General features: G+C 37.5%; 1 protein-coding gene across 2 annotated transcripts in view; it reads right to left on the bottom strand.

Annotated features, from left to right (window-relative positions):
• The window catches only part of LOC113558749 (protein Teyrha-meyrha), a 132,379-nt gene that overhangs the window by 13,241 nt on the left and 106,604 nt on the right, over positions 1-12,534 (bottom strand). The window lies entirely within an intron of this gene.

Raw genomic sequence — 12,534 nt, 5'->3', positions numbered from 1 at the left:
ATGTGTGTGTGTGTGTTACGAGAGGACGGGTATTAAACGCTCTGGACGACACTGTAATAATATATATGCTCGCGACAATGCTCCCGACGACGACCTAACCTACCCCACCGCTAACTCCTCGACCCCCCGACTACCGCTCTCGGCCGCGATCGACGGCCGTGCGGCAGTGGTCCCGTCGCAAAGTCACACAGCGTCATCCCCATTGTTGTCCGCCGTCAAACTCCGTCCTGGGTATTTATCTTCCCCCCCGTCGTGTACGCGCGCGATTATCGTCCTGTGCATATAATACATATTATATATGGTACATCATATCATTATACTGACGCACACACTCGTATGCGCGATTGTCGTGTATATATATATATATAGGCGGTAGGTCGTGGAATAAGTATTTTTACAAACGCACATACACACACACACGATTTTCATAAGAAATGAATGACGACAAAAGACGAAGTCGAAGTGTATGTACGGTAGACGCACATGGGTCGTATAAAGGAGCACAATGCCCGCGGGCACATATTATTCAGCGCGAGAGGAAATTCCGCCGCCGACGAACCCTCGTCCCAGCCGGTGTGACGCCAACGGACCAGGTGTACCTTTATATACAGCGTACGTATTATATTGTAATCGTATATACATATATATATATATAATTATATAGTGTCACAAATATGCGTTTAGTTATCGTCATATGTAATACAGTAGGCCGTTGTAGGCAGGTACTCGGTCGGCGGTGACCTTATTCGACGTCGTGGCACGTCTAACGCTCTGTCAGTGCGATACGTGTGGATCGACTGCGTTCCACGATGCGAAAATTGCACTGGTTTTCATGACACATCGGATAATATTCATATCGGTGTTCGGGTTGCACAGACGTCACACGGGACCCCCCACACGACGAGTCTTCGCGCGGACGCATTCCGAAATGGGATTATCACTTTCGTCGTCGGCTGGAAAACTGCACTCGCACCGTACAATATAGGTACACCAATATAATACAATGTCAACATATCGTATTATATACCTTTTATTATTATATGACGTATCCACCTGCCCGTGGGCACATGTGGAACGAGTGTTTACGGTTGCGGTCCGCGAATGTATAAGGAATGTATAATACTTCTTCCTTATGTATAAGGAAGTGAAACATTTAAAATTGTGGGGAGGAGGCTATTGCGGCGCAGCTACATGATTGCGAATACATATCGTGTAATGCGGAGGTACACTCTGCTGCAGAAAATTCAATATCAATTGCCAGATAAGTACTCAGATTACACTCGGGAATAGCAGAATTGTTGATCTGTCGATTCCGGAATAATATACGTCGTATTTTATATAATTTAAAGGGTAATGCCTAACGGTATGATCTCGGTGCATATTATGGGCTTTATAATATTTGTCTATGTTAGCTGTAAGACACAAAATATGTGGCATTATAACGGCTACCAGTGATCATTTAATTCTACCCAGTACGGTAGGTGATCATGCCACTGACCAACGTATTCCCACGATGACCAAGTTAATAAATATACAAGATGGTACATAGAAATAATTTTCCTGTAGTACTACAATAAAAGTTGTCAGGTTAAATCAGCTAATACAGTATATAATAACTATATCAACGCATTATCATAGTCGTTGGACATACTATAGACGCATAGATTAGATGTGTGTACATGTTTTGTAGGGTTGTATTTAGATAATTTGTCGATCACTGTTCGGTTAGTTGTTATTTAAATCGTCAAACCCCACAAATACACCCTGTATTCATATCATGCGAAACCGGTCGCTGGGTATATATTACCATGTATACGATACACTCGCCGTCCGTAGATCTCACCCCGTCGAGGATTCGTCGAAACGCACGCGCGCGCGAACACGTCAGTATATATATATGATATATATACCCGCGGGCAAAGGTGTTTTGTGCGTTAACGAGGGGGTAGTCGCTACAGTGACACTAATGTTCGAACGACCTTTTCCAACGGGCCCAGCATACAATAGTCGACGCTACTCGGTTCGCTATAATATATCACAAAGACTTATTGGGTTTAAACACCAGTTGGGGAGTGTTTTATTTTTTTTTTTCGAGTAGCTCATTTGTCGCCGCAGTATCTATTATACTATACTACCTACTTATACAATTCTATAACATATGATATATTAACATCTAAATGGGTAACATCCTATTAGGCCGACTCGCGAGTTAAGGTATAAAGTCCCCCAATTTGTGAATATCAGTGACGTGCCTTTACCCAATCACTTTCTAGTTAGACGATTTATGTTTAGTTAAGCGCCTTATATAGCCTTTTCTGTACATTCATGTATCCTCCCTAAGACTAAAAAAGGAAGACGCGGACTATTAAAAGGTTAATATCAGTAGAATACATATTAACTCCATAGGGGTATTTATAATGTTTGTATTCGGATAGAGTCCATTAAAAAATCAACAATCAACTCACGAGTAACATATATATATATATACATATAAAATATATTGTGTATGGTATACCGCACCACTCGCCACTGCTACAATGCGAGTATTACATACATTACATAATATGTTTGTATATTAACCGGCCGTTTGACAATTATTATAATCAACCGACAATACGGCGTATGCTTGTCCAAATCGAGGTATTTTATTACAGGCATTTTATTAACCTCGTGATATGATTTAGCCCTAACAAATTATAATTTATAAAATATAAATATTGGTAGTTCGGTAGTATATACGTGATAAAGCCAGGTTTAATATAACGCAACTTGAACTCTGTAGAAACGTGGCACTGATATTTTTTTTACCTAGATATTAGAATTAAATAAATAAAACACGAATTAGTGTAGTGAAAATATGGCTTAAGATTGTGCACAAATAAACATTATTTTTATTGTATATAATTATGGTTAGTAATACTAACTTAGTACCTACGCGTAAAAGCACACATATGGACTACGGCTGTCGCGTTTACGATGTATGAACCTTTTCATGCCAAAATTTCGTTTTAAAAAAAAATTCACGTGCCAGAAATAGGTGTGTTGTACTTAACTCGTATGTACAGTAATTTTGAACGAACAACTTTTTTCAAAGTACAAAATATTAAGTTTGTAAGCAGTGAGTTCTATACTATTATAATATTGTAAACGTATATAATGCACTTTTATAATATTATATAATGGTGTAACAATTATGTTACATGACACCTATATGTATATCATATTATATTAACTCTACATTAAAGACACGATTCGATTAACTGTTAACCGACACAATAAACTGTAAGACTTATCGCCAATATACACTGTGTGAGTAAGGTGAGTTCATTGTAGACATTAGTTATCATATTATCAACATATTTCATACTGATCTCCGTACGATTACCATACAGCTACTTAATACTGTTAAAATGAATTTATTTGTCTACTTTATAAGTAAATATTTGTTTGCAATAGTATTTGGTAGGAAATATCACCTTAATAATAACTGTATAATTGAGTCATGTTACTTGAATACATTCAAGATACTTACGGTAATTATATTTATACAGGGTCACACGCCTCGCCTCTCCCAAAATATCTTATATTTACCTAGCTACCTGTCGTTAAATTATGGTCAACGACTCAATGTAATCTAACAGATTCATCCTTTCTGACACACACACACACACACACACACACACACACACACACACATATATATAGACTTTAAAGTATTGTTTTAGTTAAGTTGTAGAAGTCTGGAAATTACTATGAATTTGATGATTGCGAATTAGACTTTTTTATGATGTTCTTCATATTATATTATTATTATTATTGCAAAGTTTTCTGTTATTTAATTTATATAGTGACAGCATAATATTTTTATTTTATTCATTTTAGTATATTCCCGCTTTAGTAATCCTGGAATCATCGACGAAGCAATAGAGTTGGATAAATAACTATCACATATATTTAATATATGTAACCGTGGTCATCCGTAACGTGAATTATTATTTTCCACCTCTAAAACTTGATTGTTGTTTGTTGACTGGAGACACAGTCTACATGATTTATATCCTCAAATTATGTAAATATTATGTTCTAAAAAATAAATAATAAATGAAAGAATAAAATTGTGAAAATAAATTGTAATAACTCACAACGTACGCAGTCGTTTGACCCAAAGGGTACCTACCCCTAGAACCCCAATTTTGGAACGAGGCAGCTGCTTCGAGTAACGCGCTGAGCGTCATCCTCGTCCCCGATCGAACGGACGTGCATATAGCCGTTGTATTTTAGTAGTGGTCTTGCCAATGTGTGTGTAACATTGCGCGATAAATCGACCAAATGCACCTTTTTTGCACATATAGTCGTATCTAGCGCACGGCCACAACGGACAGCTGCCCACAACAAATTAGTCGCACATAGTCCTCACTCCAAAAGTGTTTTTACTATAATACATAGTTTATGACTTGGTCATCATATAATTGCAAATGTTGGTTGTTGGTGTCAATTGCAAGAGCTACAAAAAAGCACCATGCAGTCACCACTAGTGCAAAGCGTTTGATAATGAATCGTCATCATCAATCGAAAATATAGAAAATCGTTTAGATACATTTCGAAGTTCCAGCCTGTCGTCAGTGTCGTACTGTGCAATACTGTTATTCTACAGCGAGCATAAATTTATTTCGTTATCAAAAATAGTGTCACGATGACCCAGATTGGATTGTCTTTAGACGTTTGTCAAACTATACTGAACAGTCTCGGTTTTTTAAAAAAAGGATGAACATTTTGTTAGAAACGAATGTTCAAATTGTTATATCATATTAGTTTTCTCGATTTTTTAGAAAAAAACGAATTGCTAGTTCCTGAGAATTTTTTTTTAATAGATACCAAATAACATTAAAACCATTCACCAATACTAATAAAAACTACCATATTAGGTAGGCTTAAACAGTGTTCGACGGATATATATATATATTATAAAACTGGTATAATAATTGTGAAACCCGTTATGTTATATATGATAGGAATTTATAGAAACTATTAAATGATGATCGATCACGAGTCTCCTGCAGCCTCTCGACCTGGGTTCGATGATCACGCCGGGCGCTTGTGGTACACCGAAATAGCTTTTGAATCGACGTGGCTGCGGTGATTTGGGACGCCCGCCACAGCTAAAGGGATTTTCTTACGGCGGCCGTGGATAGGGTCGGGGGCGGATGCATTTCAATTTATTCTATTCCTATATACATGCGCACCCACACCATCACCTATACGCAGGCAAGCTTAGAACGATGCGGCGCTGCAAGTTTCCTCCCCCGTATAACTATTACGAGCGAGGGATTTACACGTCGTCGTGGATGTCGGAACGGGGAAAAATGTGGTCTTATACTTTTATCCGGTCTACTCTCCCGGCTCGGCGGGCGGGTACCGATCGCGAAAAAAAAAAAAAACAAATTCGCTCACGTATATATATTATTATATATGCGCACATCGCCGCGGCCGTCACGTCTTCGGGGAACCGTATACATATACATATTATACACGTCATCGCCGTTTACGTGCACACCGCGTATGTGTGTATATATATATATATATATAAATCTCGCCGGTAGGACACGTGGAACAGTTTCAAATGTTTTCCTATATTCTAAACGTTAAGGGTAGGCGTCGAGGGATGGTTGTCGGCGAGGAGTAGGGTATGTGTATACTTGTGAAATATCGAATACACACACGCGCGCGCGCGCGTATATATATAAACGAGCGTAAAACAAAGATATATAAGTACCTATATATATACATATATATATACAGTTATTGCGGGGAGTTCCGCGCGCGCACAGTGCAGGTGCGCTTCGACCGCCGCGAACGGAAGTGCAGAGCAACGCGACTCGACCGGCCGCGAATCACTTTCCCACCCACCCACGCGGGGGACCGAATCGACACGAATTCGTTTTCGGCGGCGACCCGCGTGGGGACTCTCCTCCGCCGCCGCCGCACCCCGGGCCCGTCCGGCACGCGGCGGAGGCGTCGGGTTCCACCCCTCCCGCGCCGCCTCGACCAATGTGCCGACGGCTTTTGTTTTACGTGGGCGTCGTCGTCGGGGGCGCCTGCTCCGACCCACCGCCGCCGCCGCCCCCCGACAAGCTGTAAGTCGTCGTAATTTCCCGGGCGACGGCGGCATAACACACACAAACACACACACACACATATATATATGTACCCACACGTATCCGTGCAGAGGTACACAGTACGCTTATATCGTATTATATATATATACATTTTGTACGGTAGTTGGGTTACGGGTTTTGACGTTACGAGTGTTGTTTATGTCATCATGATGTTTTCATTTTACTAATATATTACGCAACCACTGGATTTACTTTTTCGTAAAAACGTTTATAATAGCAGTTGCCATTCGTTTCTCTGGTTTTACAATGTCTGCGGTCGTGCAGATAATATTAAAAATGATATTTGAAATCCAGACGAGCAGACTAAAGTGGAGCGGTGTGTGTACAATATCGGTTTTACAGAGCTGTGCGGTCTTTACGTTTTTTCATTCATTTGTGCCTGATGTCATCACGTTACGGAGTAACTAACGTCGAAGGTGGTTTTTTTTCTAGTTGAGACTATTACAGTTATAATTGCAGGTACTATGTGGAGTCAAAAATAAATGTTCGTTACACTTCAAAAAGGAATAACCGTATAGATAAATGATTATTTATTTAAATGTATAGATATTGTCTAATTCTTAGAATAGTTGGACTAAATTCAAGTTATTCTTAGATGTTTAAAGTTGTAGACAATTTTTTTTTATAGATGCACTTTTTTTGAAAAAACTTAACAATTTAAAGCATTATTTAATGTATGCTTACAGCAGTTATCCCTGAAATAAAAATAACGAAAATACATAGTCTTGATTTTTTTTGATAAACGTTTAGTGTTCAAATTCTGACGAAAAATGCCACGTCAAAGAAGTTTGCTAGAAAAAAATGTATAATATTTTTAATTTTATTATCCAAAGATTAAAAATTTAATACAAGATGTCTCAAAAGGTTTTCTTATTAAAATTTAAAACAAGTCATATTTGATTTTTGTGGATCGTTCGAAAATCATAAATAATTGATGAAATTGGGAATTTTCAAGCGTAAAAATAAAGATGTTTGTTGTTTTGTTGTTATTCAAAAAATATTTATCGTAGAAACTTGAAACGTGCACTCGACTATTTCACTATACACACACACACAGAGAGAGAGAGAGAGAGAGAGTAACACGTACACGGATAGTACACGATGACAACAACAATAATAATAATAATAATAATAATTTCGAGGACGCATAATCTCAATGTCTGCAGCGGAGGCGGTGTAATTTGCCGGAATCGCACGTATACGTACGGGGCCAAAGTTTGGCGGCGGGCGGGCGCGCGGTAGCTGCTTGCGCCGGCTAATGCGGATTTGAACGGGACCGACGACTGCCATACGACGAATGCGACGACCGCGTCACAGATGTTTCCCGGAGGATGACGAGGAGAGGAACGCGTCGGGCGACGGACGGTGCGCGTTATACAATAATTATGATACGACATCATTAAACGGATGCCGTACGAAAAACCGTCGCGTAACGGTCGCAATTAGCGAAAGGGTTTGCGGCGCGTCGTACACACCGCACACACGCGCAGACAAGCGGACGAGCACGCGCACCCCACACAACAGTCGTCCCCAGCCGGCAGCACAGCAGTACGGAGACATTTGTCGGCGTGCGCGAGCATTACTGTTATTATTATTAAACGCATCGCGTACATACGTGATGGTTGCTTTAATGGTTTTCGGGGCCGTCAGATTTAAAATCCACTGAGCGCCGACGGAGGAGCTCGCGCCGCGTGCTGGAGACGCGCGAACGGCGAGTGGGGTGGGGTGGGGGGGGGGCGGGAAAAAGGTCTCGGGATTAAAACCCGCGAGGGCCGGCCGCAGATGTGTGTATATATATATATACGTCTACACGCACACGGAATTACGCCGTCGCGTACGCGCATACTAATGTCATATAATAATATTATATTTTATTCGAAACGTTATTGCGTGTGCTCGCCGTTGTCGCGCGCAATACAATATCGTATGTACGAGTATAATGTGCCCAGCGCGCTGGCCGCGATCCGTGCAGAGCGCACCGCGACGACCGGTCGGTCAGGTCTCGGTGTCGGGGGATAATAAAACCGCCGCCGCGACCGCATCGACGTACACACTCGACCGGCGACGGTCGAATTCGGTTGCTGACGTGACGGTGTGTGTGTGTGTGTGTGGGGGGGGGGGCTAGGGTCGTCTCGGCCTACGTGACCCTCCGGCGTCATATATTTTCGTTTTCGGTCATAAATTATCTTATTCACCCCCGCTCGTCTACGAGTATAATTCGTCACTAAATATTATTGGAGTGACACGGTTGCCATCGTCGTATTTTTACTTGTTTTTTTAAACACCACGTGATTGCGCACAACGAAAATGCACTATAAAATGTCTGGATTTTTTTTTTTTTTTTTTGTATAGGTATAATGATTTGCTTATAACACTACGAAGTACTATAACATTTAGTATATTTCATACCTTTTATCGTACCTACGTATATTGAAGTATTAAGCTGTTTATAAAATAATTAAATTATAGTATGTTATGTTTGTATCACATTTTAAAGCGGAAGACGAATTTCTTACACGTTAATAATTCGAGCACCGAAAATACAAGTCATAGTTTTTGCGCGATTGTGTTGTATTTTCTCAAGTATAAATTTGTAAAAATTCGCAATCGTATTGTACCGAAATTATTCCAGACACCGATTTTCGCGCATTAGTTTTCAGTACGTAAGTGTAAACCGCTTGGGGCGTTAAGATTCCAACCGATTTTCCAAAGTATATCAAAAAGTCGTATATGTTTTCAAACGAGTTGTATTATATTTACACACGCATATTATGCATATCACAAATTATTTTATAGTCATTAATATTATAAATAATGCTAATGTTGTATATTTCTAGATTATTATAAAGTTAAGACGTTGAGTTGGCATTGATACACAGGTCACAGACAACAGTACAATATCATTTTTATCTGTTTATCAAACAAAAAATTTATAATATTCAAAGTATCGAACATGAACGTTATTAGTATTCACGTGAACAAAAAACAGGATATGTTTGCAGATTTATTTTTTAAATTTAAAAAGTGTTTGATACAAATGACACAATATCATCGTACGAGATACTTACTACTTACATTACAATTGCATATTAGGTATACTATACTTAAATACTTAGATTTAGTAATATCAATATTTATGTAAAATCTGCAATGTTTCACGTTTTTGTGTAGTATTTTAGACTTTAAACACTATAATATAATATAATATATACGTAGGTTATTAAAAAAAGTTTGGCATATCGCGTGCACAGTGCACGCGTATAGCATAATGATTATATAATATTGTAACTAGATTTATAGCTCGTCTCGGATCCGCGAAACGTTATACATTGCACAATAATTATTACCACGAAGCAAGTAAGTATGGTAGTGGTACCATGAGGGTATCGTGGTTGTAAAATGTATACTCAAGAGTCTAGAGTCTAGAGTATACGCGAAAATTTTAAATCTTACTCCTGTACATTCTGTATAATATTATATATGTATCATAATATTATACGTACGACATACTTCTCGGTGCTCCTAAACAACACGTAAGTATATTAATATATATTGTGCATGCGTTCGCGGCTTTGTACTTTCCGGATGTTTTCTCCACCGCAGACATCCACGCAAAACTCGTATTCGATACCCCCCTCCCACCACCACATAAACCCACCTCGTGGATACAACGACGACGACGGCGGCGGGAAGAGAAAAATAACCGCACCAGAAAATAAATATACGAGCGGTGTAATCGAATAAATACGCAGACACACTCGCACGCACGCATAATATATATTTCATTATAATATTATATTATTATGTAGGTACTTCCCGCCGCGTGAGTTATTAACACGTCGGGACCGCGAAACCCAAACATCATTCGCGCGCGCGATCGCGTTGTATTATATGATACGTTTGCGCGCGTATATTAAAATAATATTACTATTATTTTATCTCGCCTGCCGTTTCCAGCCACGTACATAATAATAATAATAATAATAATATAATATCGCGATGACTGCTATGGTGTATATTATACGCTCCTCTGGCCCTACTTCTCGCGATCGCTCCGTAAAATAAACACAGGGCAGGTATAATAATATTATCTACAGATAATATCATGCAGTTGTATTAAATTGCTGATTATGTCTGTGTCGGGGACGGAAGAGGGAGGGGGAGTTGATAGATCGATGGGCTTTGATTTTCAAGCTCAAAGTTAACATCAAACACGTTACGGGAAGCTGCGTATAAGTGCAATGACGACACGACAATACGGAGTAGATAACATTAAGTTTTAAATACTTCTATAGGCATGAGATATTATTATTCGTTTTATATTTTACGTTATAAGGTATGTTTATCGCATGTTTTATTAATTATTACTTATTACATTATATTTAATTAAATATAATAATTGTGCACTTATAATCATTTTAAAATAACATTGAATTTATTATTTTGGTGCTATATATAATATAGGTAGTATATAGCATAGTACAGTAGATTCTTATTATGTCGAAATTTTCGTTAGCTCGAATATACAAAAAATATTTTTATTACGGTAAAAACAAAAAATTAACCAGTACATTCAGTATAGTGATGGTGATTTCAAGTGTTTGTATAGTCAATACATATGTGTAGTCATTCGATACGATATAGGTAGTGAAATGGAAAATAAACGAAAATTAAAGTTTATACAAATAATTTTTACATTCTTACAAAAATAAAAGTAATAGGTATTAAACAAACTTTAATGACGGATTTTTCAAAAAAAATTTATTTATTCATCATTATAGTTTATTGATATGTACCTATGTGGTTTTAGTAATTTAAGCATTTAAATTATTTACCATTTTTTTAAAGAATTATATGTAATTTATTCTTATTGCTGTATTGAGAGTTAAATTTGTTTCATTTTGAGGATGGGGTGTAGTTCGATTACTATGGATTTTTATAAAAAGCATTTATTATTTTTTGAAACGTTTTTTTTTTAAATCGTGTAAATCCAAATTTATATGTAATAAACTAATAACTTAATAAGCTTTGTGATTCTGCAGCAGCTATATACATGTATAACAGCACCGCAAAAGAGGTCTCTACACGCTAACACTCGTATTCATAATAATTTCATATTCTCTACAAAAACAACACTCGACGCTGACGTTTGCGGATAGTTAAGTCACAATTATATAATTTCTTGCATAAATATCACAAATCAATATAATGTACACAACATTAATAATGTGTAAAAAGATAAAATTGTAAAAAACTTTTTAAGGTCTAATGAAAAGAGCTTAAATTTTGAACGCAATTTTTTTCAGATAATTAAAATTCTCAACCTTTATTCACTATTAGAGGCATCGTAACGATGTAACTATATACCTAAACATTAAATAACATATTATAGAATATAGATAATAGATAATAATATACTTTGATATTTAACATGACAATAATATTTGTTATGTTCTATGTTCTAACCGTTGTGTTGCGAGAGTATTTTAGTGTATAATTATGTATGGCTATAATGTTATAATATTCTATACTTGTAGAAAAACGTCATTTCAACGTCTATTATTAATAATATATATTATATGCGAACAAGGATAAACGATATGCGTTGTGATAAAAACATTAGAAACATAGTAATTTGCAAGTATCACTTACGTCAGTGTATAATTACTGTCGTGTATACGAAGGGGTGCGACGGGCGTAATGACGTTGTGAAATCAAGTCGTACATACGTTCGATATGTTATGTTATACACACGCGTTGTCGCGTATTAGTCCACCCTAAAACCCGTACGGAACTACTCGATGGAATACTCCGACGACGACGCGTGACAGAAGCGGTCAAAAATAATTAGTTACAATACCGACCTTGCTGCGGCAGTATCCACAACAGAAAGTCGAAGCTAATTCTTTAAACAGAACTTTTCGCCGCTGAAGAGAGCAAAAATGACTTCGTAATTCAATATAAAACGTACTGAAGGATTATCAGTACACGAGCCACGCGCTGGACAGAAGCACGGATTTGCGCAGTGTGTGCACAATAACCTACCTATAGGTGTATCTCAACCAATGAATAATATCGCCGAGAATACATCAAATTTTATTTCGCCACCTATTAATATTAGGTAAAGCGTATAATTATTATTGTATTTAAATCAAATGAAATAGCTTTTCCTCGTTTCTATGATTCTAATAAACATCGTACCTACTCGACGCGTAGATTGTGTACCTAATAATCAAATAGGTAGTTTTAATTAAAAAATATATGCTCGTACAATAACGAGGAAATACAACTTGGAATTGATTTATTTTAAAAACTCGTAGTTAAATTACTATGATTAATATTTAAACAACAAATTTTA

This window comes from Rhopalosiphum maidis, chromosome 3, assembly GCF_003676215.2.
Source record: "Rhopalosiphum maidis isolate BTI-1 chromosome 3, ASM367621v3, whole genome shotgun sequence".
Classification (NCBI taxonomy): domain Eukaryota; kingdom Metazoa; phylum Arthropoda; class Insecta; order Hemiptera; family Aphididae; genus Rhopalosiphum; species Rhopalosiphum maidis.
This window is presented reverse-complemented; position numbering and strand designations above follow the sequence as displayed.